A 15079-nucleotide genomic window follows, 5' to 3' on the forward strand; every position below is an offset into this window, starting at 1 on the left:
AAACAGAGTAATTTTCTTTTGTCATCTTATTCATTAATAAAGTACCACTATATTTTAAAATGTTTTACAAGTAAATACATAAGTCCTCTATGCATTTTCATTGTTTAAAAAAATGCGAACAATGCAAATGTGTGCGGCCCATTTCCTGGATCATGGTTTTCACTGGAGGACCAGCTTCACCTACGTCATCTCCCCTGATCAGGCACAGCCATTAGTCCATCGGATTTTGGAGTTTAGACACCTATGAAGACTACAGGCAAACCCTTGTAGATTTTTACAGTGCTTACACTTCCTTTAGTTTCAGCACATTCGGTAGCAGCTTGGCTTTGGTGATGGTTTTTTGGCAACTTGCCTTTCCTGGACTCTTCAGAGTTTTCAGCTCAGTTTTCCTAAAGACAACTTTCTTTCCGCTGGAGAATGCATTGGATTTTATCATTAAATGATACAACTGCACCGCAGGTACACTGGCTTGAATAAGTTTGAGGAATGCCAGTGACAGTGGATGCAACCTCACCAGATGGGCAGGGAGAGAGGCATGCAGGGGTGGCCTCTGCCCTGAGCGCCTGGAGGATCCTTGCGTAGCCTGGGGGGTAGCAGAGAGTACAGGGGCATTTAGCCAGTAAGGCTGACTGGAGATTCCGCAGGAGAGTGTGTGTGTGTGTGTGTGTGTGTGTGTGTGTGAACATCTCTGTGCGTGCCTGAGACCAGCTGTAGCCTAGAAGTGGAACTGCTGCTCCCGAATGAAGTGCTTTTTTTTTTTTGAAACAGTGTTGCTCTGTGTCCAGGCTGGAGTGCAGTGGCGCATTCTCAGCTCACTGCAACCTCCGACTCCTTGGTTCCAGCGATTCTCCTACCTCAGCCTCCCCAGTAGCTGGGATTACAGGCATCTGCCACCATGCCCAGCTAATTTTTGTATTTTTAGTAGAGACGGAGTTTCACCATGTTGGACAGGATGGTCTGGATCTCCTGACCTCATCTGCCCGCCTCGGCCTCTCAAAGTGCTGGGCTTACAGGATTGAACCACCTCGCCTGGCCATGAAGTGCATTTTAAATGGTGATGGATTCTGCCCAATTGCCAGTCAAAAAGGCAGCACAAGTGTCACATTGCTACCAGCAGTGCAAGAGAAGCCATTTGCAGGCCCCCTCCCTAGCCCTGTTGTCAAACTTCTAATCTGTGGGGTGAAAAACATCGTGTCTTGTCTTATCCTGCCTGTCCTTGACGCCTTGTAAGTTTGAGCATCTTTTCACATGTATATTGGCTGTTGCCATTTCTTTATCTATCAGTGCCTGTTCCTATCTTTGTTCCTTTTCTATTGGGTTGTTTACATTTATCTTCTTTATTTGTAGCAGCTTTTTATACCTTCTGGATATTACTTCTTTTTTAAGATTTTTCAGATGTTTTCTCCTGCAGGATAATATGAGGGAGGCGATTTATGCACACAGTCACTGGCACCCAACCGCATAGGTTTCTTACTACTTCTTAGCTGTGTGACCTTAGGCAAATTACTTAACTTCTCTGTGCCTTATCTGTAAGATGGGAATCCCAGTACCTACCTCTCAGGTTGTGCAGATTGAATAAATAACTCAGATAAGGAGCTGAAGACAGTGCCTGGGGAAAAGCTGGCACTATCAAGGGCTTATGCGCCATCTCGCTTTGTTCACGGCTTCTTCTTTTTGGATAAAAATCTTTTGTCCATTTTGATAGCAAATCTGTCAGTACTTTTATTTACTGAAACCTAATCTTTGGATGTTGTGTTTTATGATTAGAGAGGCTATTCCTAAGAGGTACACTTTACAGTGAAAAGGTGATAGTTGGGGACTGTTATGAACTGGACAAATAAATGGAGCAGAAGGCCGGGTGCGGTGGCTCACACCCATAATCCCTGCACTTCAGGAGGCCGAGGCGGGTAGATCACCTGAGATCAGGAGCTCGAGACCAGCCTGGCCATTGTGGTGAAACCCTGTCTCTACTAAAAATACAAAAATTAGCCAGGCGTGATGGTGCACGTCTGTAGTTCCAGAGGCTGAGGCTGGGGAATCGCTTGAACCTGGGAGGCAGAGTTTGCAGTGAGTCGAGTTTGCGCCATTGCACTCCAGCCTGGGTGACAGAGTGAGACTCCGCCTCAAAAAAAAAAAGAGAAAAAGAAAACAGGGCGCAATCTGTCAAAAGCAAGGGAAGATGTTGCCATACACACTTCACTATCCTACAGGAGTGGGACAGAGCAGGGAGATGGCGGATCAGAAAAAAGTAATTCGGTTGGTTGGAAAGATTTGTGCTGAACTTTATATTCTCTGGAGCTGCCCTGCCAGCTCTGGCAGCCACTGGCCACACGTGGCTGCTCAACACAACATGTGGCGAGTCAAATTGAGATGCACTGCGTGTGTAAAATGCACACCAAATTCCAAAGAATTCAAAGAGCAGGAAGAATCAAAAGAGATAAACACAAAATTAAATGAACTTCTGAGATCCCAGCTTGAGACATTAGGGGAAAACACACAGCAAACACGCCTAAGGAGAACAGAGGACGGAGACCGTGAAGATGGTATGTACAAGTGTTGATAAGATGAATGATTAGAAAAATCAGATAAGCCGGGCGCGGTGGCTCACGCCTGTAATCCCAGCACTTTGGGAGGCCAAGGCGGGTGGATCACGAGGTCAAGAGGTCGAGACCATCCTGGTCAACATGGTGAAACCCCATCTCTACTAAAAATACAAAAAATTAGCTGGGCATGGTGGCGCGTGCCTGTAATCCCAGCTACTCAGGAGGCTGAGGCAGGAGAATTGCCTGAACCCAGGAGGCGGAGGTTGCGGCGAGCCGAGATCGCGCCATTGCACTCCAGCCTGGGTAACAACAGCAAAACTCTGTCTCAAAAAAAAAAAAGAAAAGAAAAAAGAAAAATCAAATAAATGATTTTCTAGGAAAATAAAAGCTACTACCAGTGAAATCAAAAGTAAAGATTTTAAATACACAAAAATATACCAGTAACCCCAAAAAATCACAGGAAAGATATTGCACCCAGAGGACTCATGTTCAAATCCCAGGACGGTCCAGTGTTACTCAGGCTGGCCTGCAGCAAAGCTGCCTGGTGGAACTCCCTGCCATGATGGAAACATTCTTTGTTATTTTATTATTATTATTATTATTATTTTGAGACAGAGTCTCACTCTGTCACCCAGGCTGGAGTGCAGTGGCACAATCTTGGCTCACTGTAACCTCAGCCTTCTGGGTTCAAGTGATTCTCATGCCTCAGCCTCCCGAGTAGCTGGGACTACAGGTATGCACCACCACACCAGGCTAATTTTTGTATTTTTGGTAGAGATGGGGTTTCGCCACATTGGTCAGGCTGGTTTTGAACTCTTGAGCTCAAGTGATCTGCCTACCTCAGCCTCCTAAAGTGCTGGGATGACAGGTTTGCGCCACCACTGTAAGGTTTGTTTTCGGGTTCTTGCTGAGTTTAAAAAGAAGAAACTGAGGCCAACTCAAGAAGATCCAATGTGAAGGAATTTATTCAGGCTCCCAGGCGAGGTTCTGCGGTCCGACAGGAGGGGCCGGAGAAGTCGCACGGACTCCTCTCAGACGTGGGGTTTTATAGGGAGTGAAGGAGCTCGATTGGTTGTGGGAGAGCAGGACTACTATTGGGTAAGATTACAAGCCTTTGTTTGCATACAGGACTTGGCTGCTATTGGTTAGAATTACTCAGCTGCTATTGGCTAGAAAAACTCGGCTGCTATTGGCTAGAAAGACTCGGCTGCTATTGGCTAGAATCACAAGACCCCACTTGCATACTGGGTTCTTTAAGGAAAAGCCAGGCTGTGCAAGAAGGGGAAAAGGGAACAACCCGAGCATGTCCGAGCTTTCAGAAAAAGTGGGGGGGATGTGTGTCCGAGCTCCCGGCGAGGCAACCGGCCTTACAACCACACCCGGCAGTGATGGAGACATTCTCCATCCATGTCTCCAGTAGTCACTAGCTACGTGTGGCGGGTATACCCAGCGTCTGAAACTGGTCAGTGCAACTAAGAAACTGAATGTTTAACTCCACCCAGTTTAAACAAACAGCAGTTTAGCCACCCTAGCCCTAGCCCTGTTGCTGAACTTCTAATCTGTTGGGTGAAACATTGTGTCTTGTCTTATCCTGCCTGTCCTTGATGACTTGTAAGTTTGAACATCTTTTCACATGTATATTGGCTGTTGCCATTTCTTTATCTATCAGTGCCTGTTCCTATCTTTTGCCCGTTTTCTATTGGGTTGTTTACATTTATCTTCCTGATTTGTAGCAGCTTTTTATATCTTCTGGATATTACTTCTTTTTTAAGATTTTTCTTAAATCTTAAAGTGTGTGTGTGACCTTAGGCAAATCAATTAACTTCCCTATGCCTTATCTGTAAGATGGGAATCCCAGTACCTACCTCTCAGGCTTGTGCAGATTGAATAAATAACTCAGATAAGGAGCTGAAGACAGTCTAGAGCAGAGATCATCAAACTTTCTGTTAAAGGGCCAGATAGCAAACATGTTAGGCTTTGTGGACCGTACTGTTTGTCAAAACCACTCAGCTCCATCGCTGTGGTGTGACAGCACCTATAGACACTATGTAAAGGAATGAGTGTGTCTGTGTTCCTATTTACAAATACAGGTGGCCAGTTTGCCAACCCCTGGTCTAAAGCATGGAAAAGAGAGAAATATACAAATTATTTGAAGATGGTATAATATTGATGACCAAATCTGAAAATTAGAATGCAAACACATACAAAACTATTTTTAATCCATAATTATAATAGAAGAGTATCTCTCTATATATATACATGTATATACACACATATATATAGTCAATATACATATACAGTCAAGAACACTCTTCTCAGTAATCAATAGAACTGAAACATACAATCAGTAAGGTTATAGAAGAATTGGCCGCCATCAACCAAATGGAACTAAGAAACTTTTCTAGGACACCCCACCCAACACTAGCAGAATACACGTTCTTTTCAAGTGCAAATGGAACTGTCACCGAGGTAGAGCATAATTGAAGTCATAGAAAGTGTGTTCCCTGACCCTAATGGAATTACACTAGAAATCAGTAACAAAGATAACAGAAAATCTCCAAACACTTGGAAATTAACACACTTGTCAATAATCCCTGGGTCGAGGAGGAAGTTGCAAGGAAAGTTATAAATATTTTGAAGTGACTGAAAATGAATCTGCAGCATACCAAAGTAGGTGGGATGCAGCAAACACAATGTTTAGAAGGAAATTTATAGCATTATGCTTATTTAGGAAAGCAGATAGGTTTCAAAACAATAACCTAAGCTTTCATATTAAACTGGGCCAGCGAACTGGCAAAACCAAAGCAAATGGAAGGAAGGAAATAATATATACAAGAGCAAGAATCAATAACATGGAACGTTTTTAAAAATATAGAGAAAATCAGTGAAACCAAAGTTGAGTTATTTGAAAAGATTAATAAAATTAATAAATATCTACCAAGATTGACAAAAAAAGAGAAGGTATAAATTACCAATATCAGAAATGAAAAAGGAGACACGACAAACCCTAGAGGCATTTAAAGGATAATCAGAAAATATTATGAACAATTCTACACACATAAATTTGACAACTTAAATGAAATAAAGCAATGCCTCAAACTGAGAGCTACCAAAACTTACCCTAAATGAAGTAAATAACCTGAATAATCTTGTAACTATTTAAAAAATTGACTTTTTACTTAAAATCTTTCAAAATATGTAATCTCTAGGCCCTTAAGGTTTCACTTGTGAATTCTACCAACCATTTAAAGTAGAAAACGTATCAATTGTCCCCATTCTTTTCCAAAATATAGAAGAAGGAATGCTTCCCAACTTTTTATAAAGCCAGCATCACCTGATACAAAAATCAGAAAAAGACAACATAAGAACAGTAAACTGCAAACCAATACTCCTCATGAATGTATATTTTTAAATTCTCAATACAAATATTAGCAATTCAAATCCAGCAATTTATAAAAAGAGCAATATGGCATGGCTAAGTGGAGTTCACCCTGGGAATGCAAGGCTAGTTAAATATTTGAAAATCAATCAATGTAACCCACCATATTAGCAGTCTAAAGAGGAAAAATAACTGCACGATTACTACAACAATTGATGCAAAAAAAGCCTTTGACAAAATTCAGTATTCGGTCATCATTAAAATTTTCAGCAGAGGAGGAATACAAGGGAAATCCCTGGACCTGATAAGGAACATCTACCAAAAACCTACAGCTAACATCATATTTAATGGTGGAGGACTGAATGCTTTTCCCCTAAGATTAGGAACAAGGGAAGGCTATCTGTTCCTTCACCAGTCCCATTCCTATTCAACATCATTGTGAAAATCCTAGCCAGTGTAATAAGGCAAGAAAAAGAAATAAAAGGCATATAGATTAGAAAGGAATAAGTAAAACTGCTCCATTCACAGATGACATTATTTACTTGAAAAATCCCAAAAACTACCAAAAAAACCTCTTAGAACTAATAGATACAAAGCCAACACACAAATATCCATCATATCACTATATTCTAATAGAGAACAATTAGAAATTAAAATGATCATGCCACTTACAATAGCTGCCCCTAAGATGAAATACTTAGGTATAAATCTAACAAAACATGTACTGATCCCTGTGCTGAAAACGACCAATCAGTGAGGAGAGAAATCAGAGAAAATGTAAATAAATCAAGAGACAGACATTCATGGATTGAAAGATGCAACATAGTAAAAATGTAAATTCCCTTCCCATATTGATCTATACATTCAATGCAGCTCCAGTCAAAATCCCGGAACTTTTTTTGGTCATTGATAAAATTATCCTACAGCGTATCAGAAAAGGCAAGATAACTAGAATAGTCCTGAACAATTTCGAAAAAGATAGAGCTGGAGGGATCATACTATCTGATTTTAAGACAAATAAAAAGTTTACAGTAATCAAGGCAGTGGGGTATTCATGAAAGGACAGACACATAGATCAGTGGAATAGAATAGAGGTTCAGAAATAAACCCACACAAATATGGTTGATTGATTTTTGGCAAAAGGACAAAAACAAATTAATGGAAAAAGGAGTCTTTTCAACAAATACTGAACATTGATGCTGGAACCATTGGAGATTATATGTGTATATTTGTGTGTGTGTATATATATATATATACACACACACACATACATATGCAAAAACATTAACTTCAACCTAAACCTCATGCCTCATACAAAAATTAACTCAAAATGGATCATGGATCTACATGTAAAATGCAAGCCTTTAAAACTTTTAGAAGAAAACATAGGAGAAAACCTTCATAACCTGAGGTTAGGCCAAGAGTTCTCAGATACAACACCAAAACCAGTCATGCATAAACAAAAAAAACGTGATCAATTGGTCTTGATGAATGCAAAAGGTACTGTTAAGAGAATGAAAAGAGAAGCTACAGATAGGGAGGAAATATTTGCAGATTACCAATCTGACAAAGGACTTGCATCTGGAATACACAAAAGAACTCAAAACACAACAGTAAAAAACGGCCAGGAGTTCGAGACTAGCCTGGCCAACGTGGTAGTTTGAGACTAGCCTGGCAGTGGTGTGATCTCAGCTCACTGAAACCCCATCTCTACTAAAAATACAAAAATTAGCCTGGCATGGTGGCGTGTGCCTGTAATCCCAGCTACTTAGGAGGCTGAGGCAGGAAAATCGCTTGAACCTGGCAGGCAGAGGTTGCAGTGAGCCAAGATCATACCAATGCACTCTGGCTTGGGTGACAGAGTGAGACTTCATCTCATAAATAAAATACATTAAAAAGTTTAAAATTAAAAAAAAAAAAACGTGAAAAACAACACTCAAATTTAAATATGGGCAAAAGACTTAAGCAAATACTTCACCAAAGGAGATACACAGAAGGCAAGTGAATACTACACACTTGCTTAAAAAAAGCTTTACAATTGTGGCAGTCCCAAGTGCTGCTGTGCACACGCAGCAAACATTGCTAGAATTCTCCTACATTGCTGGTGAGGTCACAAAATGGTGCAGCCACTCTGAGAGTTGGTGGTTTCCCAAGTTAAACATGCACTTAGCATACTACCCAATAGCCCCACCCCTGTGTCAGTGTCTCATCAGTGGCACTGTTGACTTTGAAGCTGGATTGTTCTTTGTTGCAGGGAATGTCCTATATATCACAGGATGTCTAGCACGGTGGTCCCCACCCCCTACCCTCCTCCCCCATCCATCTCCACTCCCCTACCCCTGCCATACAGCAGGAGATGAGCAGTGGATGATAAGTAAAGCTTCCTCTGTATTTACAGCTGTATTTCTCACAGGACTGAGAACTCCACTGTGGACTGCACATGTGAGGGATCTTGGTTGTGCACTCCTTATGAAACTGTAATTGCTCCTTAGGAAAATCTAATGCCTGATGATCTGAGGTGGAACAGTTTCATCCACCCCCATCCCACCCCTGGTCTGTGGAAGAATTGTCTTTCACGAAACCAGTCCCTGGTGCTAAAAAAACTGGGGACCATTGGTCTAGCAGTATCTTTGGCCACTACTCACTAGATGCAACCCTCTCTCCAGCCATGACAAGCAAAATCATCTCTAGACCTAGCTGAATGTCCCCTGAAGACCAAAATTGCTCCTGGTTGGGAATCACTGCCCTAGAGAAATAACAACTTATGTTCACAGAAAAACATGTACATGAATGCTTAGTTATAATCAGCAAAGACTGGAAACAAGCCAAATGTCCTTCAACAGATAGCAAATAAACCAGTACATCCATACAGTGGTGTATACCATGCAATAAATAGAAGAAACTACTGATACACAACATCGATGTAAGGCATCTTGTTGAGTGACAGAAACGAGAAAGGTTATATATTGTATGATTCCGTTTCTATGACATTCTGAAAGAGACCCCAATAATGGCGGAAAATCCCATTGGCAAAGAGTGGCTGAATAATTTTATTATGCAGTAAAACGTCAAAAAGATTGAAAATCTTTCATTTTTTCTTTTACATAGCATTTGCTCCTGAAGGATATCTTCCATTTTATTGTGTTTGACATAACACAATAAGTATTACCCTCTCCAAAAAAAAAATTAAAATGCAGATCTATCTCACTGTGAATTAAGGGAAAACAAATTACATAAGTTGGACATGGTGGCTCACAGCTGTAATCCCAGCACTTTGGGAGGCCGAGGTGGGAGGATCACCTGAGGTGGGGAGATTGAAACCATCCTGGCTAACACGGTGAAACTTACTAAAAATACAAAAAGTTAGCTGGGTGTGGTGGCACGTAATCCCAGCTACTCAGGAGGCTGAGGCAGGAGAATTGCTTGAACCCAGGAGGTGGAGGTTGTGGTGAGCTGATGCCATTGCACCCCAGCCTGGACAAGAGCGAAACTCCGTCTCAAAGAAAAAAATTACATAAAACATAACCAAATCAAATCTGGCAATAGATTAAATGAATAATATAATATATCATATATAATAATATAACAATGAATTAATGCAAAGATAGTTTAATATTTAGATGTTTGGGACCAAAATTTATCATACTGATAGGCCAGAGGAGAAAAATACATGGATCTTCAAAGAGGATGGAAAATAAAGGAGGACAGTATTAGCATCTAAATAAAACTCAGAGGGATACTTTTTGAGATTATAAAGAAAATTTCAAATCTATAGCTAAAATCATACATAATAAAAAACTGTTGGTGGCAATAAAGGCAAGACGCAGTGCCTACGAACAAGATTCAGTGTTGCTCTGGAAGCTCTGTCGAGGGTAATAAGACAAGGAAAGGAGTAGGATGGAAACCGTAAAGAAGGAAGGTCTTTATCTACCAGTTATGGTTTCCTACTTTTTTTTTTTGAGACAGACTCTCTCTTTGTCACCGAGGCTGGAATACAGTGTTGCAATCTCGGCTCACTATAACCTCCACCACCCGGGTTCAAGCAATTCTTCTGCCTCAGTATCCTGAGTAGCTGGGATGCACGCCCAGCTAATTTTTGTATTTTTAGTAGAGACGGGGTTTCACCATGTTGGTGAGGCTGGTCTCAAATTCCTGACCTCATGATCCGCCCACCTTGGCCTCCCGCAGTGCTGGGATTACAGGCATGAGCCACCTCGCTTGGCCAGTTCCTACTTAAAAAACCTGAGGGAGTCAAATAAAAGCACTGGGCCTGATAAGGCAGTTCCAGGAGGTGGCTGGATATAAGATAAACATGCAAAAATTAGTTGTTTTCTTATATGTCCACAAAACCCAGGTTTCAGTCAATTAGAAAGCTCTATCAATAAGGAAAACATGAGCACCCCGAAGAAAACTGGGCAGCAATTCACATTTTAAAAGTACGAATAGGTCAGATGAGAACACATCCTAGCAATGAAAAAAAACAAAAGCAGAAAAAGTACAAATTGGGTAGAGTATGGTGGCTCATGCTTATATCCCAGCACTTTGGGAGGCCGAGGTAGGAGGAATGGTTTAGCGCAGGAGTTCGAGACCAGCCTGGGCAACATCACAAGACCCTATTTCCAGAAAGAAAAAAAAAATACAAATGGCCAATGAGTATGTGAAAAAAAAAAAAAAAAATCAAACTCACTAACAGCCATAGAAGTGTAAGCTAAAGCAGCATTGAGTTACCCTCTTCTGCTTCTCAAAATGACAAGAGAAAAACCTAGCATGTTCACCCCGGCAAAAAGTTAGGGGAAGAATAGGGAGAAGAAACCTGTGTGTCCAATGGCAGGGAAATTGTTTAGTAAGATAATAAACAGCTGTCCAAAGATGCAAACACTTTATTTATTTATTTATTTATTTTGTGATGGAGTCCTATTCTGTCACCCAGGCTGGAATGCAGTGGTGTGATCTCAGCTCACTGAACCCTCCGCCTCCAGGTTCAAGCAATTTTCCTGCCTCAGCCTCCCAAGTAGCTGGGATTACAAGTGCCCACCACAATACCTGGCTAATTTTGTGCATTTTTGGTAGAGATGGGGTTTCATCATGTTGACCAGGTTGGTGTAGAACTCTTGACCTCAGGTGATCCACCTGCCTTGGCCTCCCAAAGCGCTGAGATTACAGGCATGTGAGCCACTGCGCCCGGCCCAAAGATACAAACATGTAAAAATATGTTTTCAAAAAATGAAATAAGGTGAATGTTCAAGATATATAAAGTTTTTTAAAAAGCAAAATAGAACATTTCATCTATAGCAGAGTAGGCATAGAAAATAAAGATTTTTTAACTTTATTTTATGCATGTTTGCAAATTCCAGTGCATCAGACGTAGACATTTAAAAATAAATGGGGGTGACCAAACTGACGTGCAATCCGGTTACATTTCGTGCTGAATAATGTGAGCACGCGGGCGTCAACGTGTCTTGCTCTGATTTTTTATCGTCTGACTTTTCATGTTAAAGACATTCATGTGCTTCTCTTTTGTTAATATCTGATACGGACACAAAACTGAGATCTTCGGATTGCCTGTTCCAAACCAGTGACTTCTGCATCAGATCGTTTCAGTCTATTTATCAAAGCAAGACAGGCGACTTGGACTGCCAGCACAATCTGTTGTCAGGAACTCCCTTTTTCTTTAGCTACAAAAGCAGCAGGTCGCACCGAATTACTGTTCACACAGGGAAGACACCCTACAATGATGGTCTTTTGGTAGCTTGATCAGTCAAGGGAGAGCAGGATTTCAGAACAAAATGCTGTAGTGTGTTTGCCTCCTTTTAAAGTAAAAATGACACAGCTGACATGGGAAGATGTTCCTGTGTGGGACTTTCTCAGTTTATTAGCAGTTTGCCATTGTTGTTTGTTTTGTTTTTATTTAGAGGTGAGGTCTCATTCTGTGATCCAGGCTGGAGTGCAGTGGAGCGATCACAGCTCGCTGAAGCCTTGAACTCCTGGACTCAAACTGTCCTCCTGCTTCATTTTCTCAAGTAGCTGGGACTACCGGTGTGCACCAGGCTAATTTAAAAAAATTTTTTGAAGAGATGGGGTCTTGCTATGTTGCCCAGGCTGTTCTCGAACTCCTGGGCTCAAGCAGTCCTCCTGCCTCAGCCTCCCCAAGTGCTGGAATTATAGGTGTGAGCCACCATGCTAGGCCTCAGGTTTTGTTTTTGAATTTGTCCTGAAGCTCTTGGTCCCACCCTCCTTTTGGGGATGCTTTTTTAGTTACTGTGTGAAAACCCAACAGTTGGAGGAAAAATTAGGCATAGATTGAAATTAAAGGTTAGGAAGGGGCCAGGCGTGGTGGTTCACGCCTGTAATCCTAGCACTTTGGGAGACCGAGGCGGGTGGATCACCTGAGGTCAGGAGTTCAAGACCAGCCTAGCCAATGTGGTGAAACCCTGTCTCTACTAAAAATAGAAAAACTAGCTGGGCATGATGGCGTACTCCTGCAGCCCCAGTTACCTTGGAGGTTGAAGCAGGAGAATCGCTTGAACCCAGCAGGCGGAGGTTGCAGTGAGCTGAGATTGCTCCACTGCATTCCAGCCTGGTCACAGCAAGATTCCATCTCAAAAAAAAAAAAGGTTTGGAAAGAGGCAAGTGTAGAAAGGGCAGGGTGTCCCAGTGCGGGAGGGCAGGGGCTTTCCTGGAAAGTGGTGGGAAGTGGGGGACGCAGAATTGTCCTGACGGACAGTAAAAGGCAAAGCTGACAATCCCGGCTGATGGGATGTCAGCTGCACTCTACCCTCCCCACACTGGGCACCTGGTGCCAAGAAATGAAGGAGAAACTGGAGGTGCCTGGAGCAGCCACTCCTTTGGTGATGTGGGCCATGTCCCCAGCCTCTGCGGGAACCTGCCTCTGCAAAGGAACTAGAGAAAGGCGGGCTTGCTACGGTCCCTGGTCTTGGTGAGCAGGACATGGGAGCTGGAAAAGTGAGCAGGGGTGATGGAGGCTCTCCAGGGGCGCAGGGACACACACTCTCATGTGCACAGCCTACCGAGGCTGGGGGGTATGGCTCGGTCCCTGCACACTCAGACAGGACTCTCTGGGGAGCGAGAAGGGAGGCCCCCAGGTCACCTGGTGCAGCCTGCCCAGGCTGGGGGGTATGGCTCAGTCCCTGCACACCCAGACAGGACTCGCTGGGGGGCGAGAAGGGAGGCCCCCAGGTCGCCTGGTGCAGCCTGCCCGTGGGATGGCTCATGGTCTTTTCTGTCAGTGGCTGCTGGGTCTTGCTATGTTGCTCAGACTGTGATTTACTCAGCTGTACGTTGTGGTGCAGCTCAGTCTGCGTCTGTGTGGCCTCTGACTTACAGAGTTGTATTTTTGTTGTTTTCCAGACTGTTTTCACAACTTAGAACTTAAGTGTGTTTACTTTTCCCACCCCCAAAAATAAGTTGCGCATTTTAGAAAGAAATTACTTAGGATTTTAATATGATGGACCTCTATCCAAAACATTAAATTGTGATTATTATTTAATTTACCAACCCTCACTGAATTATATATTTTTCTGTTTAGATTAAACCCTCAACGATTCAGCAAATGAGTCCTACACTGGGAGATGGCAGGAGTTTTTCTTGCTGCTTTGAGGTGGATGTAGCCATTACCTAAAAGGTCAGATAGGCAGTAGAAAGCAAATACCGGCCAGGTGCGGTGGCTGACGCCTGTAATCCTAGCACTTTGGGAGGCTGAGGCAGGCAGATCATGAACTTAGAAGTCAAGAGATCAAAGTTAGAAGTCATGTTCACCATCCTGGCCAACATGGAGAAAACCTGTCTCTACTAAAAATACAAAAATTAGCTGGGCGTGGTGGCGCGCACCTGTAATCCCAGCTACTCGGGAGACTGAGGCAGGAGAATCACTTGAACCCAGGAGGCAGAGGTTGCAGTGAGCCAAGATTGCACCATTGTACTCCAGCCTGGTGACAGAGTGAGACTCCGTTAAAAAAAAAAAGAAAAAAGAAAAGAAAGGAAAGCAAATACCAATACCTCTTTTAACAAAGTAGCAAAGTTGTCAGGTAGCATTTTTTAAAATCAATCTTTCGGCTAAAAAATGTATGCACCTGATAGGAGGTTCAGAAGGTGCAAAAGGACTCTCCGTGAAAGAAAGTCTTTCTCCCACTCCCGTTCCTGGGCCACCCAGTTCCCTCGTCGGACACATTCAGGCGTGTGTGTGTGTGTTGTGTGCGCCCTCATGTCACACAAATGTAAACTGTTACGAAAATACAGATCATATCTTTCCATCTCCATCCAAATAGAGCGCCCTCATTTTTGCAGGGTTCTGGGCTCCACTGTTGAGATGTCCCATTGTGTGTTTAACCCATCCCCGTAGATCATGGATATTTGCAGTTGGAAATCCGGGTATCGAGGGTATTCGTTGCAGCATTATTTATGGTAATGGAAGACTGAACATCTGCACAGTGGAATGCTAGGGGAATTGCTAAGTGGGATTGTTGGGTGAAAAACTGAATGTTTTTAAGTTTTGAGAGGGTATCGCCTAATCGCCTCCACACACTAGCAATGTATGAGTGTGCCTGTCCCCTGCCACTAACGTGGTGCATTACCCAGCTAGTTTAGCTTTACCCAATGTGCTAGATTAAAAATTGTATCTTGTTATGGTTCTTTTTTGTTTTGTTTTGTTTTTTTGAGTTGGAGTCTTGCTCTGTCACCCAGGCTGGAGTGCAGTGGTGCAATCTCAGCTCACTGCAACCTCCACCTCCCGGGTTCAAGCAATTCTTCCACCTCAGCCTCCCGAGTAGCTGGGATTACAGACTCCTGCCACTACGCCTGGTTAATTTTTTGTATTTTCAGTAGAGATGGGGTTTCACCATGTTGGCCAGGCTGATCTTGAACTCCCGACCTCAGGTGATCCACCTGCCTCAGCCTCCCAAAGTGCTGGGGTTACAGACGTGAGCCACCACGCCCAGCCTCATTGTGGTTTTAACATACATTTCTCTTACCATGAGGCAGGCTGAACATGTTCTCAAGCATGTGTCTTTTTAAATTTATACACACTTCTTTTAGTATGTAAACATTTTGCAAATGATTTTATTAACAGGTCATCTTGAGAAAACTTCATAACTGGCATTTGTGATGTGTGAGTGCTGAGGCGTGGGTTTGGGCCCCTCGC

General features: G+C 42.7%; 1 protein-coding gene across 1 annotated transcript in view; it reads left to right on the forward strand.

Annotated features, from left to right (window-relative positions):
* NGEF (neuronal guanine nucleotide exchange factor) overlaps positions 1–15079 on the forward strand; it is a 129996-nt gene that overhangs the window by 89543 nt on the left and 25374 nt on the right. The gene's annotated exons all lie outside the window — the stretch shown is intronic.

Source organism: Aotus nancymaae, unplaced genomic scaffold, assembly GCF_030222135.1.
Source record: "Aotus nancymaae isolate 86718 unplaced genomic scaffold, 86718_ANA_hifiasm-v0.15.2.pri h1tg000008l, whole genome shotgun sequence".
NCBI classification, from domain to species: Eukaryota; Metazoa; Chordata; class Mammalia; order Primates; family Aotidae; genus Aotus; species Aotus nancymaae.